General features: G+C 34.7%; 1 protein-coding gene across 1 annotated transcript in view; it reads right to left on the reverse strand.

Moving 5' to 3' along the window:
- The window catches only part of SCN2A (sodium voltage-gated channel alpha subunit 2), a 135,064-nt gene extending 111,415 nt beyond the window's left edge, over window positions 1-23,649 (reverse strand). Inside the window, exon 1 of the mRNA XM_055308147.1 lies at window positions 23,587-23,649. The gene's annotated coding sequence lies outside the window, so the exon portion shown is untranslated. The remainder of the gene's footprint in view (window positions 1-23,586) is intronic.
- Between the last annotated feature and the right edge of the window lie 308 nt (window positions 23,650-23,957).

A 23,957-nucleotide genomic window follows, 5' to 3' on the forward strand; every position in this document is an offset into this window, starting at 1 on the left:
GATATCTGTTAAATAACCTTTTCCTTAGTCTGTTTCTGTTACTTGCTGTAAAGAACATTAACTCATTAACTCATGAAATATCACTGCCCTTCATTTGCTAGAAACATTGTCGCAAAAACTAAAATATTATATACTGAAATATAGTTCAAATCAACTCACATTTTAGAATGTTTTGAATTATAGAATGTATTATATTGACTTATTAAATCATATTTTGTTTCATTCATAACTGTTTCTGGTCTTTAATAAATGAGCAGAAGTTTTTTGAAGAGTTAGTCAAGGTCAGGAATCTGAGAGACCAGCAACCCAGGAGAAAATGATACTTTACATGGAATCACAGATTAAATATAACACCTGAGTAAGGTGTTATCTTAAATAATTCTGCAAGTAAGGATTTGAAATATCCTATAAAATACACATTCCCTACCATCATAATGTCAGAAGAGTATTATAATCTATATTTCACTAACTTCTATAGGAGCTAGGTCATTTTATTTACTATGTTGCACATTTGAGGATAAATAATGAGACTGGAAGGAATAGGCTGTGGGTATTTTTGTGTTTATGTGCACATGTGTATGTGACTAATTGGTTGATTAATTATCTTATTAGTTATAAAAATTAACTAGTCATGGAGTAATAGAATTCATTATGAATGAGATTTGGAGATTGAGATTGTGTGAGAGACAGAGACTCCTTCCCACAGTTATATTTATTATTTAAGTTTTCTCTGGAAATTTAATATATGCTTAATCTATACCCTTTTACAAATCACTATGTAGTCTATAAACCACTAAATCTAAAAGCTACTTAAAGTAGTTATAATAAAGAAAATGCAGAAAGCTATTTTAAAAGTCACTTAAAATAGAATATAGTTATGCTGTGAAAGTAAGAAATTTCAAGAAGTATCCCAATTGAAGCTTTAAATGACTAGAGCTTAGCAGACATATTGACCACCTCCTAATAGAAAGCAATATGTGTAGATACTGGGTAGCTCAGTAGAACTATAAGACACAATGTGTGTCTTTATACAGTGCACAATTTCATATGAGAGATGATCCAGGTGTGTGTATATCTGACTAGTCCACATTATGACAAGTAAGAGACAGCTGCAAGATGCAATGTAAGCACAGAAGAAAATGTGACATTGCATATGAAAATATCAGAGACAGCATTACAAAAAAAGTGATATTTGAGTTAAATCTAATTAGGACAAAAGTTCACATATATTTAAAAAAATTTTCACTGAAACCTTGGACTCTATTGAAGACAGAAAAATAATGAAACTATTTTTAGTATATGATCAATTGGAAAGTGATACATTTTCTAATAACTAGCTGGCAGATTTATGTTAGAGGAAACTTTCAATAAATAAAGTAATGAAGACATCTAGGTGTTTAACAAAAACAAATATCTAAGACTTAGATATTAGTCTGAGACTAAGAAGAAGACATCCATGAATACTCTTTAGGACAGGTAAACTAAGTAATTTCAATTATATATCCTAATGGTTTAGTGAAGTGATGTCAATATCATAAGACATACTTCATGTTTCCCTCTCCAACTTCCACAACAAAAATTTGGTATCAATCTTTGAACAAAAGTACTTCCTTGGGAGTTGTGGGATCTAGTACCATATGTTAAGGGACTCAGTCTTGCCAACCTGTGCATCAAGTAATAGGCAGAGAGACTTTAGTAGCACTTGTGGTCCCTGCAAGCTTGTGAACTGGTTCTGGTCACTCTGAGCCATACTCCAGGGTCACGTGAAGAACACGACATAGGCAGTCACCCATGGACAAGAAAACCCACGTGTGAAAGTCCAGATTTCCAGAAGAGAATTTCTAGCACTTCAATGGAGAAGGAAAAAAAAATTGGAATGTACTGGAGTAGATAAGAGGATCACACTAAATTTGCCTGCACCGCCCTTCCCCCAAGGTGGCACAGTTTAGGGCTGAGAAATTCTCAACTATTTCTCCCATGGGGAAAGGGGAAAACTGGTGAGTGTTTGTCTGACTTCCTCAACTGTGTGGGATAGTGCCAAAAAGACTCCTTTCTGTCTTGAAGAATATAGACTACTGAATTTAAAGTTCCATGACTGGGGGAGGGATGAGATTAGGAGTAGCAGAAAAAATTGTCAGAGGTCTTTAAGGTATAGCTCCTGATGGTTACATTGTGGACTCTATCAGGAAGTCACTCATGAGTTGCTGGGAAAGCTTCACCTATGTATGCAACTGGCCTGAATGCCTTACACATATTCCCCTACCCCCTACTCTGCAACTGACTCCCTGTGTGAACTTCCAAGGGCACCAGTAAGAGAGAGCTTCAGTATATGACCAGAGAGTATGTAAAAAAGAATCAAACAGAAATTCTGGAGCTGAAGAATTCAATGAAATAAAATGGAAAATGTAATAAAGGGCATTAACAGCCAACGAGGCCAAACAAAAGAATGAATGTATGAATTAGAAGACAGGAACCTTTAAATTGCCCAGTTAGAGGAGAATAAAGAAAAGAGAATGAGAGAATAAAGAAAGCCTACATGATCTAGGAGATACCATAAAAAGAGACAACATGTGAATTATTGGAGTTCCAAAAGAAGAGAAGTTCTTAAGGGGACAGAAAGTTTATTTAAAAGAATAATGGCTGAGAATTCCTCAACCTGGGGAGAGATTTGGACATCCAAGTCCAAGAATATAATACGTCACCTCATAATTTCAATCTAAAATGATCTCCAAGAAATATCGTAATAAAACTATCAGAATCAGAGACAGGGACAAAATCCTAAAAGCAGAAAGAAAAAAAAAAATATATATATAACTCATAAAAGAACCCCCATTACTCAACCAGCAGATTTTTTAGCAAAAACCTTTTGGCAAAAAGAGAGTGGAAAGATATATTCAAAGTGCTGAAAGAAAAAAAATGTCAACCAAGAATATTCAGCAAAATTATACATTAGTAATAAAGGGGAAATAAAGATGTTCCCAGATAAATAAAAGTGAATAGTTCATTACCACCAGGCCTGCCTTACAAGAAATACTGAAAGGAGTTCTTTAATCTTAAAAGAAAGAATGCTTAATAGTAACATGAAAACATATGAAAATACACAAAACATTGTAAAGGTAAATGTATAGTCAAATTTGGAATACTCTAATACTGTAATGTGGTGATGTGTTAACTACTTTACTATAATATAAAATTTAAAGGACAAGAGTATTAAAATAATGATAGCTACTATAATTTGTTAATGAATACTCATTATAAAAAGAAATAGATTGTGACATTAAAATCATAAAAGGGGGGGGGCAGCCCAGGTGGCTCAGTGGTTTAGCACCAACTTCAGCTCAGGGTGTGATCCTAGAGACCCCAGATCCAGTCCCACGTCGGGTTCCCTGCATGGAGCCTGCTTTTCCCTCTGCCTGTGTCTGTTTCTCTCTCTCTCTCTCTCTCTCTCTCTCTCTCTCTCTCTCTCTCTCTCTGTCTCTGTCTCTCATTAATAAATAAAATCTTTTTAAAAAAATCATAAAAGGGGGGAGGAAAAGGGTAGAGTTTTTGTATGCATTTGAAGTTAAATTGTTATCAGATCAAAATAGACTGTTACAAAGATTATATTTTAGGGAAGCCTCATGGTAACCAAAAAGCAAAAACCTATAGTAGATTCATAAAAGTTAAATGGAAGCACAGCATATCATAGGGAAAATTACCAATTCACAAAGGAAGGCAGCAAGAGAGGAAGAAAGAAACAAGGGAACTACAGAAGAGTCAGGAAACAACTAATGGCATGAGTAGGTCCTACCTACCTATAATTTCTCTAAATGTAAATGAATTAAGTTCCCTAATCAAAAAATGTACAGTGGCTGAATGAATTAAAAAACAAAAATCAGGACCCAACAATATGCTGCCTTCAAGAGACTTACTAAGCTTTAAGGACACACATGGACTCAAAGTGAAGGGATGGAAAATGTTATGCCATGCAAGTAGAAATCAGAAGCAGAGCTAGCACTGAATTTACATCAGACAAAATAGACTTTAATCCAAAATCAGTAACAAGAATCAAAGAAAGTCATTATATAATGATAAAGGGGTCAATTCATTGAGAAGATATAGCGATTATAATATATACACACCCAATATCAGAGCACTTGAACATATTAAACAAATTCTAACAGATCCAAAGGGAGAACTAGGCAATATAATAATTGTAGAAGATTTGAATACCAAACTTCAATGACAGATAGAGCACCCAGACAAAAATCAACAAGAAAATATTGCATTTGAACTATACTTTAGACCAAATGGACCTAACAGACATATAAAACATTCTCTCAAACAGCAATAGAATACACATTCCTCTTAAGTGTACACAAAACATTCTCTAGGATGGATTATATATTAGGCCACAAAACATATCTTAGCAAATTTAAGATTATTGAAGTCATACCAAATATCTTTTTCACCCATATTGGTATGACACTAGAAATCAATAACAGGATAAAAGCTGGAAAATTTTCAAATATGTGGAAATTAACAGACTTTTGAACTGATGAGTCAAAAAATATCTTGAAACAAATTAAAATGGAAACCAAAACTCAGAGAATACAGCAAAAGTAGTCCTAAGAAGGAAGTTTTTACTGATAAATACTGATATTTTTTAAAATCTTGAATAAACAACCTAACTTCATAGATCAAGAAATTAGATTTTTTATTTTATTTTTTTAAATTTTTATTTATTTATGATAGTCACACACACAGAGAGAGAGAGAGAGGCAGAGACACAGGCAGAGGGAGAAGCAGGCTCCATGCACCGGGAGCCCGACGTGGGATTCGATCCGGAGTCTGCAGATCGGGCCCTGGGCCAAAGGCAGGTGCCAAACCGCTGCGCCACCCAGGGATCCCAAGAAATTAGATTTTTTAAAAAGTGTACACTAAGTCCAAAGGTAGCAGAAGGAAGGAAATAACAAAGATGAGAGCAGAAATAAATAAAATAGAAACCAAAAAAGGTAATAGAAAAGGTCAATGAAACTAAGAACTACTTTTTAGAAAAGATAAACAAAATTTGTAAGCCTTTTACTAAACTAAGGATAAGGAGGGAAGACTCAAAAAAATAAAAGATGAAAGAAGAGACATCACAAATGACACTATAGAAATACATAAAATCATAAAAAACTACTATGAAGATGTCAACAAATTAGGTAACCTAGAATAAATTAATAAATTTCCAGAAACATATAACTACTGAGATTCAATCATGAAGAAATAGAAAATCTGAACGTTAATAACAAGTAAGGAGATTGAATCCATAATCAAAGATTTCCCAACAAAGAGAAGCCCAGGCTCAGATGGTTAAAGATGAATTAATGACAATCTTTCTGAAACTTTTCCAAAAAATTGAAGAGGAGATAAAACTCTCAAATTCATTTGGCAAGGCTAGCATTATCCTGACAAAGCCAGAAAGACACTTCAAGAAAACCACAGACCAATATTATTGAAGAATATATATGCAAAAATTCTTAACAAAACATTAGCAAGCTGAATTCAACAGTACACACACAAAAAAGATCATATGCTATGATCAAGCAGGATTTATCTCTGGGAAGCCAGAATGGTTCAGGATATGCAAATCAGTAATGTGATATGCCACATTAATAGAATGAAAAGTGAAAAACATATCACCTCAAAAAAAAAAAAAAGAAAAACATATCACCTCAATAGATGCAGAAAAAGCATTTGGCACAATACAACATTCTTTCATATTAAAATTCTCCACAAATTGTGTCTAGAAGGAACATACTTCAACATAACAAAGGTCATATACAACAAACCCACAGCCAACATGATAGTCAATGGTAACAGATTAAAAAGTTTTTCTCTCATCAGGAGTGAGACAAAGATGCCCATTCTTACCACTCCTATTCAATATAGCACTGGAAGTCCTAGCCAGAGCAATCAGGCAATATATAGAATTTAAAGGCATCTAAATCAAACAGAGAAAGTAACATTGTCTTTGTTTGCAAATTATATGATCTTATATAGAGAAAATCCTAAAGACAACCAAAAAAATGTTGGAAGTAATCTGCAAATTCAGTAAGGTTGGAGAGTACAAAATCAACATACACAAATCAGCTACAATTCTATATTCAAACAATGAACTATCTGACAAAGAGATGAGGAAAACAATCCCATTTACATTAGCATAGAAAACAATAAAATACATAGGAACAAGTTTAACCAAGGAGGCAAAAGATCTGTACACTAAAAACACAAGGTTTGGTGAAAGAAATTGAAGGAGACATAAACAAAAAGAAAGATATTCCATGTTCATGGACTTGATGAATTAATATTCAAAATGTCCATACTACCTAAAGCCATCTACAGATTAAATGCAATTCCCACCAAAACTCCAATGGCATTTTTCACAGAAATAGAGTAAACAATTCTAAAATTTGTATGGAACCACAGAAAACCCCAAATATCCAAAGCAATCCTGAGAAGGAATAACAAAGCTCATGGAATCACATCTCTTGATTTCAAATTATACTATAAAGCTATAGTGATCAAGACAGTATGGCACAGGCATAAAAAGAGACACATAGATCACTGGAACAGAACTGAGAGCCTAGAAATAAGCCTGCATGTATATAGTCAATTAATATTTGATGAGGAAGCCAAGAATACCGAATAAGGGGGAAATAGTCTCTTCAATAAATAGTGTTGAAAAAAACTGGATAATCACACACAGAAGAGTGAAATTAGACCCCTATCTACACCATACACAAAAATTAACTTGAAATGGATTAAAGATTTATACATAAGACCTGAAAGGGTAAAACTCCTAGAAGAAAACATAGGGGAAAATCTTCTTAACATTGGTTTTGGCAAGATATTTTTGGCTATGACACCAAAACCACAAACAAGAAAAGCAAAAATTATTAAATAGAACTACATCAACTGAAAAGCTTCTGTGCAGCAAACGAAGAAATCAACAAAATAAAAAGGGAATATACAGAATGAGAGAAAATATTTGTAAATTATATATTTAATAAGGGGTTAACATTCAAAATATGGAAAGAACTTCTACAACTCAATAACAACATCAGAAAGCAATCTGATCTTAAAATGGGCAAAAACATGAATAGCAACTTTTCCAAAGAAGTCATCCAACTGGACAAGTATATGAAAAAGTGCTCAACCTCACTAATTATCAAAGGAATACAAAGCAAAACAACAGTGAGATATGATCCCACATCTGTTAGAATGGCAATCGTTAAAAAGACAAAGCATAACAAATGCAGGTGAAAATATGGAAAAATATCTTGGATACTAGCCCTTTAACTGATATGTCATTTGCAAATATCTTCCCCCATGACATATCAGATAAAGGGCTAGTATCCAAGATCTATAAAGAACTTATTAAACTCAACAGCAAAGAAACACACAACCCAATCATGAAATGAGCAAAAGACATGAACAGAAATCTCACAGAGGAAGACATACACATGGCCAACAAGCACATGAGAAAATGCTCTGCATCACTTGCCATCGAGGAAATACAAATCAAAACCACAATGAGATACCACCTCACACCAGTGAGAATGGCGAAAATTAACAAGACAGGAAACAACAAATGTTGGAGAGGATGTGGAGAAAGGGGAACCCTCTTACACTGTTGGTGGGAATGTGAACTGGTGCAGCCAATCTGGAAAACTGTGTGGAGGCTCCTCAAAGAGTTAAAAATAGAACTACCATACGACCCAGCAATTCCACTACTGGGGATTTACCCCAAAGATACAGATGCAGTGAAATGCTGGGACATCTGCACCCCAATGTTTATAGTAGCAATGTCCACAATAGCCAAACTGTGGAAGGAGCCTCGGTGTCCATCCAAAGATGAATGGATAAAGAAGATGTGGTCTATATACAGTGAAATTCCACTATATACAGTGGAATATATGAGTGGAATATTACTCAGCCATCAGAAACGACAAATACCCACCATTTGCTTCAACGTGGATGGAATTGGAGGGTATTATGCTGAGTGAAGTAAGTCAGTCGAAGGACAAACATTATATGGTTTCATTCATTTGGGGAATATAAAAAATAATGAAAGGGAATAAAGGGGAAAGGAGAAAAGATGAGTGGGAAATATCAAAGAGGGAGACAGAATATGAGAGACTCCTAACTCTGGGAAACGAACAAGGGGTGGTGGAAAGGGAGGTAGGCAGGGGGTTGGGGTGACTGGATGATGGGCACTGAGGGGGGGCACTTGACGGGATGAGCACTGGATGTTATGCTATTTGTTGGCAAATTGAACTCCAATAAAAAATATACAAATAAAAAAATAAAATAAAGATAAAATAAATAATTTTTTTAAAAAAATAAAATACAGAAAAAGGTAGCCCTTGTGTGCTGTTGGTGGGAATGTGCATTAGTACAGATACTATGAAAAAACATTATGGAAGTTCCTCAAATAATTAAAAAAATAGAACTATCATACAATCTAGCAATTCCACTTCTAGGCATTTAATCCAAAAGACATGAAAAAGAATATTGTAAAGGTATTTATATTCCCTTGCTTATTGTAGCATTATTCACAATATCCAAAACATGGAAACAACCTATGTGTCCATCAATGGATGAATGGAAAAAGAAGATGTGGTACACACACACACACACACACACACACACACAGGAATATTACTCAGTGAAATTATTTAGAGAAAGAAGGGAATCCTGCAATTTGCAACAATATGGATGGTTCAGGGATTATGATAAGTGAAATAAGTCAAACAAGGACAAACATATGACATAACTTACATGTAGAATCTAAAAGAGAAAACTAAAAAATGAAGACTAGACTTGTAGTTATTAGAGCCTGGGGGGTAGGGGAAATGTGGAGATTTTGGTTAAAAGATATGAACTTCCATTTAGAAAATGCATAAGATCTGGGTATCTAATATATAACATTGTGATTTTAGTTAACAATAAAGTATTATATGGTTGGGAGTCATTAAGAGAATAGATTTTCAATGTTCATACTACAAAAAAAATAATGATAATTATGTGACATGATTGAGATGTTAGTTAATACTATAATAGCAATCATTCTGCAATGTATATCAGATCAATACATCATACATCTTAAACTTATACAGTATTATAGGTCAATTATATCTCAATAAAGCTGGACAACAATACTGGCAGTTTATAAAAATTTAGTAAATGATATTTAACAGCTATGGAATTAAAAACACAAAATATAAGATCAAATTTCCCAACTTAACAGCAAAATAAACAGCACACAGTTCCATATTATTCACAAAGCTAAAGATTTGCTTCCAACTATAAACAAAAACAAAACATCCCTCCAGAAACTTGCATTGTAAATATTCCTTCTAGTCATATCTAAACAAGGATGTGTATCTATGATATAATCACTACAGAGTAGACAGTAAGATACTGCAATGGTTGAAATAGAATGGAATCTTGGATCAAACACCAGCCTTATCATACTTGTGAAAATGAGACCTATACTTTCTTCAGGTTCGTTGTAAGAATTAAAGGAATCTACTTAGAGAAAGCTCAAAACACAGGGCATATGCTGGAGTGATATTAAATTTTGCGTATTTTTATTCTATGATTAAACTAGAAACATACAAACTACCAAAACTGAAATAGGAAGAAATAGAAAGCTTGAACAGACTGATTATAAGCAAATAAATTGAATGGGTAATCCAAAAACTCCCAACAAACAAAAAGTCCAGAGCCAGATGGCTTCACAGGTGAATTCTACCAAATGTTTAAAGAAGAGTTAATATCTAGTCTTATCAAACTATTCCAAAAAAAAAAAAAAACAAAGCAAAACAAAACAGAAAAGGAAGGACCACATCCAAACTCATTCTATGAGGCCAGCATTGGACAATATCAAAACCAGGTAAAGCCTCTACTACAAAAGAGAACTATAGGTAAATTAGTAGTCAAAAAAAAAAAAAAAAAAAACATGTGCCCGCATTGGGGTAGATGCTTAAAAGAGAGATATGAAAATCAAGTTCCTGACTTTGAGGGGTTCCCAATCCAGAAAAATGACAAATAAGCAAACAAAGCCCCATGAGAAACATACTAAACTTTATGTAAACTAGAAATAGGCCACTAGCCAGTAATAATTATATGTTTACCCTACTGGAAGACCAGACTTTATAATATTAATACACATTTCACTGTTATTGGCAGAAATACTGAGTGAAAAATCAGGCAGACTTTTCTGGGCATTTGAAAATGTGAATCAGCTCAATAATAGTGAAAAGAGAAAACATGGTACTTCTTAGCATGCTTAAAGGTATATCTTTAAGTTTCTAAGATTCATTCATTTATTAAACAAAGATTATCTTTGTCTTTTTATATGTCAGAAGACATTCTAAGCTCTTGTGATACAGCAGATAATGATTTCTGCCCATTTGTAGGTAAGATTACTGACAGAGGAGATAGAAATTATATAGTATGCTAGAAGGTGCTGAGAGTTATAAGATGGGAGGGAGGGAAGGAAAGGAAATGAAAGAATGAAGAGTAAATAGGAAACAAAAAAGAAAAGAAAGTACAGCACAGTACAGAGGATCAGAAGAAAAAAAACAGGAAAGGGGGGTGAGATTTTAAATAGGATAGTCAGAATGGCATCATTTAGAAGTGACATTTGAGCACAGACTTGAAGCAGGTGAGGGAGTTAGTCATGCAAATATCTGAGGCAAAAGCCTTCCAGGAGGACGAACCATCTTTAAAGATGTAGCATTCTTGGAATATTCAAACAACAGTAAAAGTGAAAACGGGAAAGAGAAACTGGAGATGAGGTCAGGGAACTAATGAAATGGAGACCGGATTCAACAAGGAAATTATAAGATAGTCTTTGCTGTGATAAAATTTAACTTTGAGTATTTCACGCAGAGATCTGCTGTTGAGAATAGATTGAGAGAAGTAGAAGAATTAAAGTCCACTTATGAAATTAAGCTAGAAATCCAGGAGACACTTGATGGCTGAGACCAGCCTAGCAGCAATAGGGGTGGCAGGATATAATCTGATTCTGAATATATCCTGAAGATGAAATAAATAAGAATTCCTGAGGGGTAGGACATGGGGTATAAGAGAAAGAATACTCAAAGATGACCCTAGCAGTTTTTAGCCTGAGGAACAGGAAGACTGTTACTTCCCTAACAAGTAAGATGGGGGAAGGCTAGGGGTGGAGCAGGCTGGCCAGGAAATTAGTTTAAGGCATGTTAAATTTGAGATGTCTACTAAATATCCAAATCAACAAGCTAAATAAGCAGTTGGACACATAATATTTGGCATAGCAGAAAACTTGAGGTAAACATATTTGGAAGTCATCATTATTTGTATGAGATTTAAAGCCTGGAGACTCACTGGGATCACAAAAAAGTGATAAAAATATAGGGACTAAATCAGGGATACTCCCAAATATCGATGTTTGAGAAGACAGAGTAAAAAGTAAAATGACTGTGAAGAAGTGAACAGTGAGACAAAAGAAGAACCAGGATCATGGGCTGTCCTGGAATCCAAGCGAAAGGAGTCTATCAAGGGAATTCAGTGATGCATTATGTCCAATACTGATGAATGATCCAGTAAGACAAAGACTGAGAATGGACCACTGAATTTTATAGTGTGGTGATCATTGGATTCCTACTAAGAACTGTCTTGGGGGATCCCTGGGTGGCGCAGCGGTTTGGCGCCTGCCTTTGGCCCAGGGCGCGATCCTGGAGACCTGGAGACCTGGGATCGAGTCCCACGTCGGGCTCCCTGCGTGGAGCCTGCTTCTCCCTCTGCCTGTGTCTCTGCCTCTCTCTCTCTCTCTCTCTCTCTGTGTGTGTGTGTGTGTATGACTGTCATAAATATATAAAAAAATTAAAAAAAAAAGAACTGTCTTGGTAAGTGGTCGAAATGAAAACCTGACTAACGTGGATTTGAGATGGAATGGAGGAGTAGGGAGAAAAGGGGAGAGAGAATACAGTGACCACTCATGGTAAGTATTTTTGCAAAGAGGAGGAAAGAAATCAGAAGTAGTTGATAAAGGAAAAAATTAGTGTAATATAGAAGCAATAATAAAATGCTTGCATGATGATACACTAAAGAGCTAAAATTGCTAAAGTAGGAGAGAGAGAAAACTGCTAAAGCAATGCCCCTGTGTAAGTAAGAAGAAATAGAGAAATAAGATCTGGCGCGCAGACACAAGGATTATTTTAGGTAGAAGCAGGGATAGTCGATTTAAGGTAATAGGTGGGAAGTCAGATTATGTGGGTGGAGAACTTGGTATGGAGGTACATATTGTGATAAAAATCTTAAGAGAAAAATCTCTTCTGATTGTTTCAATTTTCTTGGTGACGTAAGAAACAAAGTTGTCAACTGAGAGTGCAGATGAGGTAGGAGGTAATGGTGACGTGAAGAGAAAAGAGAGGGTGTGGAATCCAAGTCCAGGAAACTGGATTAATGAGATGTCTAGGGAACTGTGGTCTGATTCCTGGGCAGTATCAAAGGCCCACTTGAGGTTTGTGCTTGTGTCAGCTGCATGGATGCAGGCAGGTATGGAGTAGGGTAGAGCTTGATATGACTAGAATGGAGATTTTGCCAGATAATTTTTAAAAAGGGGTGGGTAATTAAGTGTGCATGTGTGTGTAAGGAGTGATTATTATGGATGGCCATGGAATTTAATCTATTTAATAAAGTAAAGGGAACAATAATAAAGTAAGCAAAGGACAATGAAAATATGGTAATGTCAATGCACAGGAGTTCTGATTGGGCTACAGGATTGTTTGAGTTGGGGTTCAAGATCAAATGAGCTAGAAAGATACATGGTGCAGAATGCACGAACTAGAGATCATGGTCCGGTCACAGTTACTGACAAAGAAGATGTCTAAGATACAACCATGGGAGTGAACACCTGAGGAAGGGTAAATAATACAACCATTGGAGGAAAAGATTTTAAGAAACTTAGCTAAGTTGGTAATGTAGGTTTACATATAGACAGTATGTTGAAAGGCCATCTATATACAAACTGAAATTACCCAGATTTTGGGTAGAGGAAGTCAGGCTGGAGATTGTGAGTTTAAAGCCAACTTCCTATTTTCAAATAACCATATATTTGTGTAAATTCCTAAGAAAATGCATATCCAAATTCACAGATATTCTGAATCAATATTTTATCCTGGTTTTGCTTTTAGGTTTGAATAATTTTGATGATAAAAAAAGAGAGAGAAAGAATAAAGCCCACACAAAATTAGATCCCTGCAGAAAAATTTCATTTAGGCTAAATATTTTCCTTAATTTTATTTATTTATTCATGATAGACACAGACAGAGAGAGGCGAGACACAGGCAGAGGGAGAAGCAGGTTCCATGCAGGGAGCCCGACACAGGACTCGATCCTGGGTCTCCAGGATCATGCCCTGGGCTGAAGGCAGGCACTAAACTACTGAGCCACCCAGGCTGCCCGATTTAAGCTAAACTTATTAAACTATATACAAGCCGCATGGATCTACATTAAAAAATACTTTGATATAAATTATAACATTTAAACTATAAAAAGAAAAATATTATCTGATGGTAAATAATAGATAACATCTTATTTGTATTTTTAGTGTACAGAAGATATGCATGATTACTATTAAAAATGCAAACTGAATAAAGGAAAATAAAGTGAAAATAAATTAAATATCCTACATACCAATCTCCCCATACAAATTCAGAGTTCCAAAATAACCCTTGTTAAAGACTCTGTATATTCCAAAATGTTTCTAAACATATGTAAATACATATCAATATATGTAACTATAACAGCTTTCCTTTCCTTTTTTTCCCCACAAATGAGATAACATCATATATAGTGGCATGAAACCTGCTTTTTTCACTTCACAATGTTTCTTGATCATTTTTCCATATCAACATATAAAGGCCTAAAATTATTTTTAACACACATATAATATCTGTTATAAAGATGCATCACAATTGCTTAAACCTGTCCCCATTATTGGATATTTGAGTCATTCCCAGATGTTTTCCTATTAACAATGTAATGAATGTCATGTGTGAGCATATTTATAAGACCAATTCCTAGAAATGAAATGTTGCATCAAAAGATAAGCATCTTTTAAATGTTGATAGATACCATCAAGTTATCTTCCCAAAAAAATGCATAACATGAACACTAAGAACTTTCTGTTTACTTTTCTCCAAAATTTTAGAATGGGTTTACCTTCTGTAAAAGAAAGCAGATTACAAATATTATAATGTTGGTGGTGGAAATTTGGACGATTGACTAATTATTTGAACTACAGTTAAAAGAGTAAAACTGTCGGGGCATCTGAGTGGCTCAGTCAATTAAGTATCTGACTCTTGGGTTGTGAATTCAAGCTCCACATTGAAGCTCCACCCCCAGTGTGGAGCCTACTTAAAAAAAAAAAAAAGAGTAAAACTGTCAAGTAGGATGTTTGATCTACTATACAACCCTCCTCCCCCCCCCAAAAAAAATACATAAAGATGTTCATGGCAATATTGCTTGTAGCAGTGAAAAACTATCCACATTATGGAATTTAAAATAATTTGTGATATATTTCTATAATGGAAAGTTATACATCAGTAGATATTACTGAACCCTATACCCATATATCAAAACTATCAATTCTCAAAAACATCATATTGAGCGTAAAAAGCAAAATATGAAAAGATGCTTTCAGTATAATACACTTAGAAAATTTTTTGAACATGTAAAACAGCACTTCATATTATATATGTGTGCAAGTTGTATGGACTATAATTTTACACTATGAACGTAAAGACTGTGCATCAAACTCAAAATAGCTGTTACCTGAGAAGGGAGTGATAGGAATGGGATTGAAGCTGTGTATACAGGAGTCATCTGAATCTGAATATGACAAAAGTCAATATGGATTTTTATTTTTTTTTAAGATTTTTATTTATTTATTAATGAGAGAGAGAGAGAGAGAGAGGCAAAGGGAGAAGCAGGCTCCATGCAGGGAGCCCAATATGGGACCCGATCCCAGAACTCCAGGATCACACCCTGGGCCAAAGGCAGGCGCCAAACCGCTGAGCCACCCAGTGATCCCCCAATATGAATTTTTAAAAGAAGCAAATGCATATGTAAAATCTAGTAAGAAACACTTTTCCCAAATTATGACCAGTCTTATTTTGTTTCCTTGAGTGCTTTAGGAAGACTTGGTCAGCCATGAAACCATGTGAGTAGTTTTAAGTAATTTGTCCATTTGGTTCATGTGCCTCCTTCTATTTCTGGCCCTTCTGCTGCTGCTCTTTAGTTGTTCTCTGTTGTCTATGGGGCTCAACTGTTGATACATTCTTATCTTATACCATTGGCTTCCTTTACTGGATCCCAAGTAACATTTCCTAATTTATACATTTTTAAATAATATATATGTTATATATACACATACAAGTTTTAATTATTTATATGTTTTCATTCTTTCTAAAGATTTTTTTTTCTGAAAGACAGAGACAAGTTTCTTTGAAGTCCTGATTCAATAGATTACATTTTCTAATTCTCATTTCAGTGAGAGTACAACTTTTTGATGCTCTACTCAGGGGTTCTCAATTTCAATTCCTATGTTACAAAAGTAACATAGCCTTTCTCAGCCTTATACTTTCTCAGCCTTATACTTGCACAGACTTTAAAACCAAACCCTCTGGCAATTTGGACTTTTTCTAGATATTATGTACCTTCTTCTAATCCACAGATTCATGGCTCAGCTTTCATGTTTATTACTTAGGTTTTTAGTTATCACTCTATTTCTGATTACTGAGGGCTTCTTCTTATTTATTTGGAGTTTACCCATGTATTTTAAGGGCATTTTTAAATCTTGTTTTATCTAGAGTTTCTGGATGTTGGCAAATGAGATCTATGTTCATTCAACCCACCGAGTTGCCAGAATTGAACATTCTCATAGGTTTTATGCAAATTATTACTTTTATTTTAGTAGCTCTCATTTCACCTTGAAATTCCTGGGGATTGAGGCAGCTCTGATTCTGAAGATAAAGGACTTGTGCTGGAAGCCATCGATACAGATCTTTTCCTGAATGCCTGTGAATAAGCCATTTCCAGTGCAGAAGGGTTTCCTATACTCTGCTTCTTTCAGCTGAGTCTAGGTTGGTAATAACAGCATGTACTTCTAACACAGTTGCTCCTAAAACAGTTGACATTCTAGGAAGGCAGGTTCATAAAATTCATAAATTATGAATTTTAAGAATTTACAATTCATAAAATTATGTCATTCCTGGTGATATAACTAAGGATTCAATAAGTGTCATTAGAGATTTCAGTTGGTAGATTTAGCAAGGCCAATAACCAAGCAGCTCATCTTCATGCTCTTTTTTCTAAATTGATTGGTCATTTTACATTTTAACTTTCTGACACCTGAGCACCTAAATCATAGACCATTAATTTAGGTAGACTGATCAAATATAAAACATGGTATAGTACCTTTTTTTTTTTACTTTCCTCTCTTTCAACTGTTAGAAAAGTGATGATCATATTTGTCTGATATAGTCTTGATATACACATGTTGTTCTGAAGAAATTATTAACAAACAACATCCTAGTTTAGATGACACACTATGGTCACCCTGTCTAAATAACCAGGCTCCCTAGTCTTCTGGGACTGTGACACAGAAAATAGCAAGTGTATGTCTGGGTACTTCTCTGGTATTATCCTAGCTGCCTGACAATTTCTGGGCCACAACAGTTCTCAAATCCAGCTGAGACACAAAAGGAGGAAAACATCCCAGCTCATAATGCTGGACTGACAGAGATACTATACAATTGGCCTCTAGCTGGCTTGCTTCATGCCTTACCTATTTCACCTTTTAACATCAGTTATTCAGAGAAGGGAGATAGTGTCAGTCTTCTCTTATCATAATCTTGTCATAAACTCTTTTTTTTTATGATATTCCAAACAATTCACTATTCTTTTTACAAAGCCTAATAGGAACTTTCTTGTTTCATTGTCACTCTCCATACAAATCAACCAACACAAGATGTAACAGGGCATAATTATGCAATCATATAATTGCATACTTATTTGCTAATACCACCAAGACATGCTCATGCTGAAAGCGAATTCTAATCCCAACTGATCCTAGATAACAAGATTTAATCATTACAAACTTTAATAATAATAAGCAATTCAAAGTACTTCTTGAGGATGGCTGCTTCCTAAGATCATTTTACTCCAGTAAAAAAAGTATATTTTAGCAAGCACAAACAGAAAGTTAACTAAAATTATATTTTTACCCTCAAAAAATCTTTTAGCACATTCTAATAAATAAGAGATATTTAAATACCCTTGATTCTTAAACCAGTTCTCCAGAATTTTCACAAATAACAAAAGCTCCTCACATGTTAGAAAAGTTTTGTCATCATTGGTGTAGTTAGTAATGATATTTTCTTCCAAATAAAGGTCTTGACTTAGAAGTTTTATGGAATATTACCGGGAAAAATCTGTATCTTTGATTTACAAAGTCCACTTTTACCTCTGCTTCAAACTACCTCCAATTTCTCTAAACCCAAATGTAATAAGGAAGAGACGACCTTACTATATGAATATTATAGGGAAACAAGTGAATAGCTTTTGAGATTCAGTATAATTTCATTTTATGTTCTTGATGCTGGTCATCTTTTCCTACATAGAAATAATATTTTAATGGGCACTGCTGTATTACTAATGGTATTCATCATTATCATCAAAATATATATAAAATTTAAGTGCTCCTTAAAATCAATATAATATGAAACTACATTTTTATAATTAAAGATCTTATTTGCCTTCATTGGCATTATGGCATTTCTTTTTTGAGACCTAAAGCAAGATCTTTCACCAACATAAGCAAACCATATTTTTCACAAATCTTACTTTTATTATAAACAAAATTAGAAATAATCATATTAAACTTGTATTCTATAAGTAACACACATATGAAGTACTGTTGGAAAAATCCAAACTCACATTATTTTAAAATACAAAATCTATATTAAATCTCTTGAATTTTTTTTCCAAATTGGTTTCCCCTTGATATAAACTTGTTTAGAACTATCAACAGTATTTAAAGAATACTGAATAAGATGCACTGAAAATTTATAAAGCAAAAAGTGATAAAATCAGGGAAAGTAGTGGGGATTTTTTTTTCTGTAATGGCAACATCTTATAGTGGTTTAGAGTTGATACTGAAAATATTTGGTGATCTTTGTTAAAAAAATTTTTAATAGAAATTTTAGAAGACCTTGATGTATACCTTCTAGGATGTTTGCTTAGAGCAGAAATCTGAAAAATATTATTCCAAGACCTGCATTATATTTTGTGTGACCTATTACAAAATTATAACACTATAAAATAAATAACTTTCAAAGGAAATAACATCAAACCCAAATATAGAATCTGTGGAAGTCGGGGTGGCCCCGGGTGGCTCAGTGGTTTAGTGCCGCCTTCAGCCCAGGGTGTGATCCTGGAGACTTGAGATGGAGTCCCATGTCCGGCTCCCTGCATGGGGCCTGCTTCTCCCTCAGCCTGTGTCTCTGCCTCTCTCTCTCTCTCTCTCTCTCTCTCTCTCTCTCTCTCTCTTTCTCTGTCTCTCATGAATAAAGAAAATTAAAAAGAAAGAAAGAAAGAAAGAAAGAAAGAAAGAAAGAAAGAAAGAAAGAAAGAAAGAAAGAAAAAAGAATCCGTGGAAGTGGTCTGAGTTGAGAAGTGATAACCTAGGTTTGCTGTTTGGTTAGCATTGCCCATGACAATCCTTGTGGGTGTACAACAGTTTTTAATGGAATTAAACTTGACTTAAGGTTTCTATTTCAAATCAGCAGCTATCCCATCCATACCCCAAAAAGTGTCTACACTGCTAGTGAAGAAAAGATGGAGAAAATAAATAGTAGGTTCTAAAATGGATAAGGATCAAGAGTTCCACAGTTGTCAATAAAACCCCAATTTCTTAATGACGAGATAAAAATGAAGACAAAGCTAAATTCTCTTAATATTTTAATGCCTGGGAATTGAAGCCAGATAAAGATACAATCATTTATTAAGCTTAGAAGCTGAATGAGGTAGTTATGAGGATATCTAGAGATGATCTCCACAAAAGAAGGCTGGAAGGCAAAAGACCCTGGCAGGTGTTGGGGGGAGACTGCCTTTACAATCTTGCCCAAAGTCAGCCCTGAAGAAAGAGAAGTCATCTATGTTTCTGTATTGCCACCTAAGCACCTGCTTCTGCTCTTCACACTGACCTGCCAGGCTCCCCATACAGTGGGATACAGTCAGGTCTAGAAACAAGAAGGTGATATTTCTGTCCCACCAATTCTAAAGTGAACTACATTAATCTGAACTGAGAAAGCAGCTATTTCAAAGGCTCCTATCTGTGTGAAGGATGAGATTTTTCATCATACCTGTACCTTTTGTTGCCTTTCCATGGCATATAAGTGCAAGGGATTACCTAGAGGAGCTCTAGGAAAGATTCTGGAACTGTCCGTAGAAAGGGAGAAAGAACTTATGGTAGGAAGCTTCATAAAGGAGGTTAGTTTGTCTAAAGGAAGAAACTTAGTAATTAAACTGACTTTCTTTTCTTTCTCTTCACACGTATCCTTGTAAAAACACTAATGACCCAGAGAGGAAAAGGTCTGAGCTTGAATAATTAATTAAGCTACTAGCAAAGCAGCCCATAATAATCAAATTAGAAAAAAGAAGAAGTGAAGTTGGAATCGGAGACCAGAGTGATTTGGTCAAGAGCTGAGGAAAGTGGGCCACTTCTACAAGCTGGAAAAGGCACAGTTAAGTACAGCATGGAGAATATAGTCAGTGATATTATAATAACAATGTATAGTGACAGATGGTGGCTATACTTAATCCTGATGAGCACTGAGTAATGCTTAGAATTGTTGAATCAATATGTTGTATACCTGGAATGAATATTACATTGCATGTTAATTATACCTAAAAAAAAAAACAAATTAGATACGTATAATAGATATGCATTGGCCTAATCCTATGAAAGTTTAAAATAGAACCTGTTTTCAAAAAGGTCATTCTGTGAGAAATAGGTAACTGAAGTATGTACAATAAGCCTAATGTGAAAGAGTGTTATTAGTTTCCAATTCAAGGATTAATGAAACTAAAAAAATACTCTATTGGAAAGTGTTTTGCTGCTGAGAATTCATTATTTCTTCCAGAGAGTCCACATACCACAAATAACCTTTTCTGAAGAACCAACTGATTTAAATAGAAGATATATTTTATCTTACAGACAGGTTTTAATTTCCAAAAACAGAGCACCTAAAGCGAGTTACATCAGCTTTCCTTTTTATCGCCTCCTACCCCTTCTTCCTATCTCGAAGAAAAAAACATTCTTGAATCTTCCCTCTCTCATCTCCTGTAGGACTTCAATTTATTTTTTGTTTCTTCTTTCTTCAATTTCTGTCTACTGACTTCATTCACCCTTATTTTATGAAAGGGCTGAGGTTTTTCTAATCCTGACCAAAATAAAATTTCACTCAACAGTACCTTCCCCTTCAAGATAAAAAAAAAATTATCTATCTTTCTCTTCACTGGTAAATGTCTTAACATTTAAAATTACTCTTTGGCTTTCTCATTTCCCATTTAGTCCTCGGTCTGAGCCCCTTTCTCTGCGAATCTACTAAACTTCTCTTAAAATCCATCCATGATCTAATAATAATGACGAAGTCTATCAGCTCCGACCCCATTCTCTTACTAATCAACCACTTTATGGGTTTACTATTGTTTCTGATCCCTATTTTAGTAGTCCGTTTACTTGCTTTGTTATTCCCCCATCCTTTGATTGTTATTCCCCCAATCTCTTCCATTACTTTCCCTCAATTAATATTCTTTCTAGGCTCTTTTCACTCTACCTAATCTTAAAGTTATACTGAATTCACCTTTATGTCACTTTTATTCCCCACTGATGTTCATTTATGTATGATCTAACGTCAAGCACACCCATATATTCAGCTTTTCTTTCTAATCTAATAACTGGAAATAAAATTGTCACACTTAATAAAATTGTTTTCACCCTCTTACAGAACATCTTTATGTGAGAGTATGTGTTAGTATGTCAAATACATAACATCAAAAGCCAAATTCATCATCTTAACTTTTGCTGCCCTAGAAAAAAACAAAAACAAACAAATGAAAAACAAACCACAACACTCTCAGGCTTCACTCAGATTGAATTATTTACCATTTTCTGTAATTTCCCTGTATAATGTCTTATAGTCTCCATTGTCTTGTATTTGTTTACCTCACCATTTTGTGCCTGGAATGAGAAACTCTATTTATTATTATAACCAACTCACCAATAAAGATCTCATTTAACTATCCTATCCTCTTAAAATTGTTTTCTCTGGGTTCTGAGTTCCTCAAGGACAGAAAAATTGTGATTATTGGCTTATTTTGAATCTCAGGAGGTAACACAGTGCATCTGGTGCTGGTGCTCATATACCTGTTCCATTCACCTTCTCACCCTTCCTCATCCTTATTTTGATGTTCACAATATTTTGAGGTATAGTACTATTTGTACATACACATTTCCATGAGGATAACTCCGTGCCTGTGTTTATGTCTCATGGACAGTTCTTGACAGATGCGTGGTACTCCATAAATATTGTTTGTGTAAGTGACACATTTTATTTAATCCCTTTCCTTTCTCAAGATATAGCAGGAGTAGGGCACTCCCTGTGCCCAGTAAGTGAAAAAACAGAAAGAAAGGCCAGAGCATGGGATGATGTTTTTGTATGGGCCAATAGACTAATCTATGTGTACAGTCTACCCTTATTAGGTAAGAGGAATAGAGATATGGGCTATTATGTGACCATCCATATCATTTATGGGTATAGAATAGAATAATGTACCTCATCAAATAGGAAAAGAGGGTGCTTAGAAACAGAGTCTCCACAGTTGTTGTTTTCGTTTTCTTAGATGCTTTGTCAAGGGCCTTGAGAAAATTGAGCACTGCATACAATATGCCATTTAAATAACATAATGTGTACCTTGAAAGAAATTCTATTTCATAGAATTAACAGAGACACGTGCAACACACACATAGTCAATATCAGCACACCTGGTATATGCCATTTAGATATGTCCAAACTAGAGGTAAATTGTGTTACTGGTATGAAAGACATTGAAAACTGTCAATCAGGGTTCCAGCCTTGCCTCTGATTCTAATTTAGCATGTGGCTATGGGAAACTGAATCTCTCAGCCACAGTTTTTTTTTTTAAATGATGAAATAAATATATGCTAAAAATCTGTGGTTCTAAAAATTGCCATATATATAGAACTATGTGGAACCTAAAACTCCTTATAGGCCTCACATGTCAAAAGAATGAATGTTTTTTCTTTAGTAGTTCAAACCATTCTATAAAATAATTCCCCAGAACCTTCACAACCTCTGACACAGCACAACTACCTTTATAGAAAAATGATGAGTAGATAGAAACATACTGATGCACCCCCATACCTGCCATCTCAACCAACACCATCACACACACACACATACACACACACTGCTCTTCCCAAAGAGTCAGAAAATAGATATTTAAAAACAATCTTACAAAAATAATTTTTAAATACTTTAAAATTTTAGTTTAAATTGATTTAAGTAACAATTATGACTTTTCAATGCAGGATTTCTAGACTTCTTTCTTCCTATTAAGTTGATAACAATAAAGAGAGGATTTAGGGGGAAATCATGAGAAGCAGCAGAGAAAAGCAAGGCTGTTGCATGCAATTTCCAGCTCCTGAGTCATTCCATCTTTTAGCACAGCTAATGTTACATGACCAAAAATGATTTAAAATGTGAATACCTTATATGATATCAACTAGTTTAAATGGCCACAGTCCTATTATCACAAATCCACCAAAATCAAAGAAAAACCCATTTTCTCAGCAATTAATCTGTTTTCAGTTTACTCCTTATATCCATACTAGAAGAGAGAGAGGGTCTGTACTATCATTCCAAGTCTATTAAACAGATTACATAAAGCTTTCATGGGAGAAATGATTTTCATGTTTTTTCTAAAATGGAAAAAAAAAACCATAAATAATCCATACCATCACTGCAGGCAGGAACTGTTCAGAAGGCCTTTGGGCTCAGAACGTTGGTATATCTCTGAGGCATCTATCACAAGGCTCAGCCCTGGGCTTTGGCAAAGCCACTGCCATGTTAATCTGCTTCATTACATCTCTACAATTTGTTCACTGCATTAAGGAGCAGTATTTCCCTTGTGAGAGAAAGACCTATCCTTCACTTTGAAATCTTTACCTTCAAAAGGTACACAAATATAGTCACAAATGGGCACTAAAGGCCAGAAAGCCAAATAAATATTAAAATACAGCAAGTCAGAGTTGAATCTCATTTCAGTGCAGGAAGACTAAAGATCTAGGGCAGCTAGAATTGGAGCTATTCAATCTTTTAGATCTAAATCCAAGCTTAAAAAGCACACATCTTATTTTAATTATCACTAACACAGATAACAATTCAGGGATAGATGAAAGATAGAAGCATATCGCCTTACCTGAAATAAAGGGAATTGTAAATCATAGCACAGAATCCATGTATGTGGTGAATATAATAATCTTCTCTGCAGTTCTTCAGAATATTGACTAAAAGCAGAACGATAAAATTTCACATGTGCTCCATCCTCACTAAAGAAGAAAAAACAAGAAAGGGCGACTGCAGCATCCTCTCTGCTTCTGCTTTAGCTTTCTGTTCTGACGCTCACTCGATGGTACCCACTGTCTGTTAGAAAGCAGCATGCTAAATTGAAAAATAAATAAATAAATAAATGTAAGGCTGCATCTTACATGACAGCTCCATCTCCTGGCCAAAACTGGAACTATTTTCATTCAAGATCCTTTAGCAACGCTGCTCTGAGCAGCAAATCTG

Source organism: Nyctereutes procyonoides, unplaced genomic scaffold (assembly GCF_905146905.1).
Source record: "Nyctereutes procyonoides isolate TBG_1078 unplaced genomic scaffold, NYPRO_anot_genome, whole genome shotgun sequence".
Classification (NCBI taxonomy): Eukaryota; Metazoa; Chordata; class Mammalia; order Carnivora; family Canidae; genus Nyctereutes; species Nyctereutes procyonoides.